This window comes from Pavona decussata, unplaced genomic scaffold, assembly GCF_977016875.1.
Source record: "Pavona decussata unplaced genomic scaffold, jaPavDecu1.1 SCAFFOLD_72, whole genome shotgun sequence".
Lineage (NCBI taxonomy): Eukaryota > Metazoa > Cnidaria > Anthozoa > Scleractinia > Agariciidae > Pavona > Pavona decussata.
Window position 1 is genome coordinate 2165666 of NW_028145491.1, and position 5717 is coordinate 2171382.

Genomic DNA, 5717 nt, shown 5'->3' on the forward strand with positions numbered 1-5717 from the left:
AATGATGGTAATAACGACAATATTTTAACAAAATATCGCTTCAGGTCAAGATTTGCCGGTACCTAAAGTTAAAGGCCCCAGAATCGTGGCTTGGACGTTTGTGGAAACTGTGAACTAGCTCAATCAGTCAAGAACTGGCCCCAGTTGTTTTAAGAGTGGATAATTTTATCCACTGGATAGGTCGCTATCCGGCAAATGAACTGTATGCAAGATTTTTCCGATAGCCTTATAATTTGTGGATAGAGTAGAAGCATATGTCAAATTTAAGTATGGGATTGTGTGGAAAACTTGCCAGAAGCGTTAGTTGGAGTACATTTGCTCGGCTGGATAGTGACTTATCCAGTGGATAAAGTTACCCGCTCTTTGAACAACGGGGGCCTGAATGTCAATGTGAATGCGAACAGCCCGAATCAAGACCAAAGAACAGCTTCACTGATCCATGTTATAGTACTTTTCCCTTTTTTTAAAAATATAATTTTAAGAAACTTCTCTTGTTGATCCAAAACACAAAATATCTTCTCAGTTCCTATAAATTTTGCATTTTCCTTCGTGAATCAGTAAAAACTGTAAACTTTGTCACACCTGCTCGCAAAGGTATAAAGGTAAGCACATGCAAAGGTAGGAGACGCCCAGCTTTTGTCGCGGCGGCATATACTGCTTGCAAAGATTTTGTATTGGGTGCTAAGCAAATGTCTGAACTTGAAAGAGGTCTTAGATGGGTCTTATCTGATATCTTCAGTAGATTAGCCAAAATTGTAACTATGATTGAGATATTCCGCTTTTGAAATGATGGTTGAGAGCAGTACAGTTAACTGCTAGGTGAGAAACGGCCCAAAATTTAACTGATAACTGTAATTCAGCATCCCATCCAGAATTCCTTGAAGTGCCTCAGTATTTGTTTATGTTTTACGGAACAAAGAGCTTCTACTTTCAGTATTCAGTCGGTTTTCTCTTCATTTCTGATATAAATAATTAAAATAACACTAAGACAATTAAAGTAAGTATCGCTTTATTTATCTATATTTCTACAGCTCCTTTACGATGCTCATGTGTAAGTTTATATTGGAGTGCTTTATTGTTTATAGTTGCGTTTAAAAGCGTTCAATTTTCAATTACAATTTCGAAAAAAAAAAGAACAATTTTCTTCCTTGGTCGTTTGCTTTAGCCGTCTTCCAGTTCCGGGTCACAATTCATGTTAGTACAGCTCTGCACAAACTGCGTCAGTAGTCCAGCGCCGGCATCTCCTGGAAGAAAAAAAAGAGTAACGCGTTCAGTAGATCAAAATAATTTTTTTAGTTTTTTTTTCGAAACAGATGATCTAAAACCGCTCGGTTGTTTTAATGAGTTGGGAGTTTTTCTAAAGAGTTCCAGGAAGTAATGAAACAAGTTTAAGAACTTTTACCAAGTTGCTTCCCCCATCTCCCTCCTCCAACGTTCCAGTATCGGTTATAGATAGGGAAATTTTTCGCACTGTACGAGGAGTAAAGTGCTTAGAACTGAATTGAATAGCGGAGGAGAAAAAATTAAAATTAAATTAATTAAAACACTCTGTCAAAAAACTACTAACAGTAAAACCATAAAATATTTAAAATATACAAGAAGGCGTACAACTATTTACAATTATTCCACAGTTCTTCAATTAATTTTTGTCTCAGTAAGGCTACGTTTGAAAGCAAGCACAGAGTAAGAGAGTTTTCAGTGACGAGCCCAGAGAGTTCCAGATATTCACTGTTCTGTACTAAAACGTGTTCTGGCCTCTACTAAGCTGTTTTGCAGAGAGGAACCTTTTGGGAGTTGCTGATGTTACGGCTACTGATGATCTCTGCACGCTTGATTTATTTGTTAATGCTGATAATTTCCACCTTGCTGGAGACGTTAGCGAAGAACAGACTGAGTTTCAAATTAATGCGGAGACTATGCTCGGGACTATTACCTTTTTGGACTGAGCTCTTTCCCGCCTTCTGGATTCGACGAATGGTCCATCCAATATCTTCACTCTCCTGCTCTGCTAAGATCAAAAGTAGGACTGATGGTTAAAAAGATAAAAAAGAATTGGAGGGGTGATTTCATCTTCACCTCAATTATCATCGCTATGATTGTTATGATGTTACGCCGTGTACAACGTATGACTCCAAAACAGTTTTCCGTGGAATTTGTATGAGCTTAGGAACTTACTACTTGGCAGGAAGTTGTAATTAACAGTGATGTTCAAGGAATGGTGATTGCTAGTGATTTTAAAAACTACGATGGAGGCGAATTTCCGTGTAAAACAGAACTACACAACAAAGTCAGCGTACATGAAAGCAGACTGTCGAATACAGGATAAATCGACAAGGCTTCTTCAGTAGAGGAAAGGATGTTTTGTCCTTTATCATTGCTAATTGAATGCATATTATCGCATTTTTCATTCAAAGTTCACACACTGTGTCGGTTGTTATCAAGCAACAGCAAATTTTAACAGGGAATTTATTGGTTACATTTGAATAAAAATGATTCTACCTCAAGCATATCAAGGCTTGACCTGGCTGATCATATGGCGCTATTCTATTCAGTCCTGAATCTTGGCAAGCAGTTTTTTATCGGTATCCTGGACAATGAGCCGAACTTAATTTGAATTGTGGCCGACCCAAATCAATGTATGAACTACTCCTGTTGCATGATTGGACCTTTACAGGTGTCAAATGCAATTTTTCCGCAAGAAAAAAAATTGTGTTAAGACATACGTTAAAAGGATGAAAAAAAATTATCCAAAAATTTGAAATATCCTTTACTGTAACCCACGAGGTTGAGGTTCAGTCTATGAGGCTGTGGACTGACGCTCAGAGTTTTCAGTCAATCGTCAGTGCTGTTAAATTCATAAGCGTGATACAAGCTTGGACTAAGTTTAGAATATAGATGTTCCCGTTTCAAAAAACACTCTACTTAAGTTAACAAAATTTTAAATTGAAATCTTAAATTTTTAAAAACACAATGGAAAGTTTTCTGAGAATAATAAACGGGCCTCATTTTACTCGCTTTTGGCATCATAACCCAGTCAGTGATGAGTATAAATTGAAACCGCAAACTCTAATCAAATGTTCTAACCAAAAATGCATGGCTTGGATCTCGGATAATTAATTCAATTTTGATTCAATCTGAAAGTGAATGAAACTGAACCACTGAAAAATACAACATAACCTTACATTAGCCGACTCAGTTTTTTAGCATTAGTCTGTAGTTACTAGTGATAATGAGAAAGATATTATTCACCAGTTTTATTTACGCTACCCAAAGTTAACACAAGCTATTCACACAATCACAGAAAAGTGAAAACAAATCCTCCCAGGCTGTGAATTTTGTGTTTCCAGTCAGGAATTCGTAGAAACTGCAAATTTAAGTGCTCTTTCCGGATCCTTGCTCAAAGATACCACCCATATTTCGAAGCTTTTGGAGTCGCTTTAATATTGATACCCGGATTTTGTTACCGGCGTGCTGCTTGCTACTGAGATTTCTTACTAAAACTAAACAGGCAGGAACATACAGTGCAAACTTTCATTCTTGTGTGTTGGAAACTTCACCCGTGCATCCCCGTAATCTATTCTAGTACTAGGCTACCACTGAAAACACTTAAGAAACGCTGGGTGGACGATCGATGCAGGACATTGTAACAACCTCGTAAGTGCAATACTGACTTCATTATTTGGAAGTTAGCCGTGCAACTTAACGGATTATTCAAATTAGGTTTCGAGGGCTTTCTGAAAACGATCTCGTATTCAAAATGTAAATTCTGATTTCGGCAGTCAAATCCATTACTAGTGGAAAATTAAGTACAGGTACCAATTTCTTTCCTATATTTTGGTCAAAATTGCGTTTTGGCCTTACTAGCCGTGACCAAGACAGTGTCTTTTGACCTTATGTGGTCAACAACAACAACAGCAACAAAATAATGAAACGAAAAACTAAATAAATAAAAAAAAGAAAATTTCTGTTGTATCCGCTGTTTCTTGGGGTTTTTCAGAAGGTGTAGAACCGGGACTGAGTAGATTGTCAAGATGGCGGCAGGTTTTCACTAAACCCGGATATAAGAGAGACTTTCAGACCGATTTACGTCTTGATTTAAACCGAGCAAAAGCTTTTCATGATTTTGCCGTCAGATTCTCCCACGCCGGTACGAGACGTAAAATGCTTCAAATTAAAATAAAAAGCGGGCAAGAAAAAGAATGTTAAGCTTAAAGTAACATAAGAACTATTGTCTGAAATCACATCGGCAACTCGTCAGATTCCTTAGTGCTGGGCAGTGCTTATGTGTTCTACAGTGCGAGAACAGCAGACTGAGTTTCACATTTCATATGATTATATTATCGAAGTTCGTATAATTACCTTTTCAAAAGACCTCTTAAACTTTCCTCCTTTCTCTAATCCATTAACTGACAGACCTTGAAAACCTTCACTCTCCTGCGCTGGTGAGACCAGAAGAAAGATGCTCACAAACAGAATTGCCAATGTTGATTTCATTTTCTCGTTGGTAATCTTTGGTCTGTTGTGCTGAATACTGTGCCGTATCTAAAACAAAGAAAACAGTTTTCGTTTTAATTTATAAACAGCCAAGGGCGTTGTTCATGGAATTACCATTTAAAGAGTTTTTAGGGAGTGCCATTTGTTACTTATTATTCTAAGATGGGCGTGAATTACAATGAAAGCTAATTACAAAACAACCCTGTGGACTAAAAAAAGCACAGTGTATCAGCTGTGTTCATCAATTAGAAGTTTCCACTGAATATTAACAAGGTTTGTTAGATAGTGCGAGAGATGATATGATTCGTCCATTTTCATAACTGACTGCGTGGTTATTATTAATTTCAGCAGACAGACATGGAGCTGAGATGGTGTAATTAGAGCAGAAACTGTAAATTTAAATGTTATTTTTCCAGCACCTGACGACACTGGCATATTGCGAAACGTTTTATATCACACTCCATGGCGTTTGTTTAGGCGCTGTTATTACTTTTTGAAGCCGGTTTTTTTTCCCGAAACGGCGAATTGAGATAACAGCTTATGTTTCCAAAAGGATAATAATTTTGAGAGTGTTTTTGGAAGTGATTAAACATGGAAATTTGTCGCACAGTACTAGACATAACCTGCTTGGAACTTAAATTAAAAACGGACAAAAATGTGTGTTTAGGTAAGCAAAATAGCTAGAAATGTTACCCTACTGCTGCTGATTGGCCGCACGGCTGGGAGGCGCGGGGTAACGTGTTTGGCCACTGAAATTAACAATACACAATCATTTTGATTAAAAAGATGTTTTGAAAGCTTGAAATAACTAGAATTGTTACCTTAGCGACACGTTAATAAAAAACAGACTGAGTTTCATATTTTATAAGTACTTGTTCTAACATGACCGTAAGTTGCGGCGTAAAACTTGATAGGGGCACTCAAAGGTTCATTTCAGTGAATTTCTGAATCTGTTCGCATTGCCACAGATATTTGGATTTAGGCAAAAATAACGTCTACAGCTTTCTTCAACAAAATATCAACTTAAAATTTCTTAACACTGGAAAACTTTTGTTTACGTAGAGGGCAAATATGTCGTTAAAAATACGGAAAAAGGTCAGCTAGTATTTTCGTAACTGATCCACAACAGCTCGATAGAATTCGGAAAATAAAATTATTTTCCTAAAACTTTGTTCAAGTTAAACTTGCAGCTAAATCATCCGAAAAGATGAATCTGCTGTAGC

The 5717-nt window shown here is 37.1% G+C and overlaps 1 long non-coding RNA gene across 4 annotated transcripts; it reads right to left on the bottom strand.

Moving 5' to 3' along the window:
• Positions 1 to 994: 994 nt before the first annotated feature.
• LOC146476926 (uncharacterized) lies at positions 995 to 4566 on the bottom strand. Of its 4 annotated transcripts, none has more exons than XR_014865502.1 (3): positions 4360 to 4566; positions 1934 to 2005; positions 995 to 1241 (listed from the first exon to the last, which is right to left on the bottom strand). It is a non-coding gene; the product is annotated as an uncharacterized LOC146476926 (long non-coding RNA). The 4 variants fall into 4 exon arrangements; XR_014865500.1 differs by having other exon boundaries at positions 995 to 1244; XR_014865501.1 differs by having other exon boundaries at positions 1934 to 2008.
• Positions 4567 to 5717: the final 1151 nt, after the last annotated feature.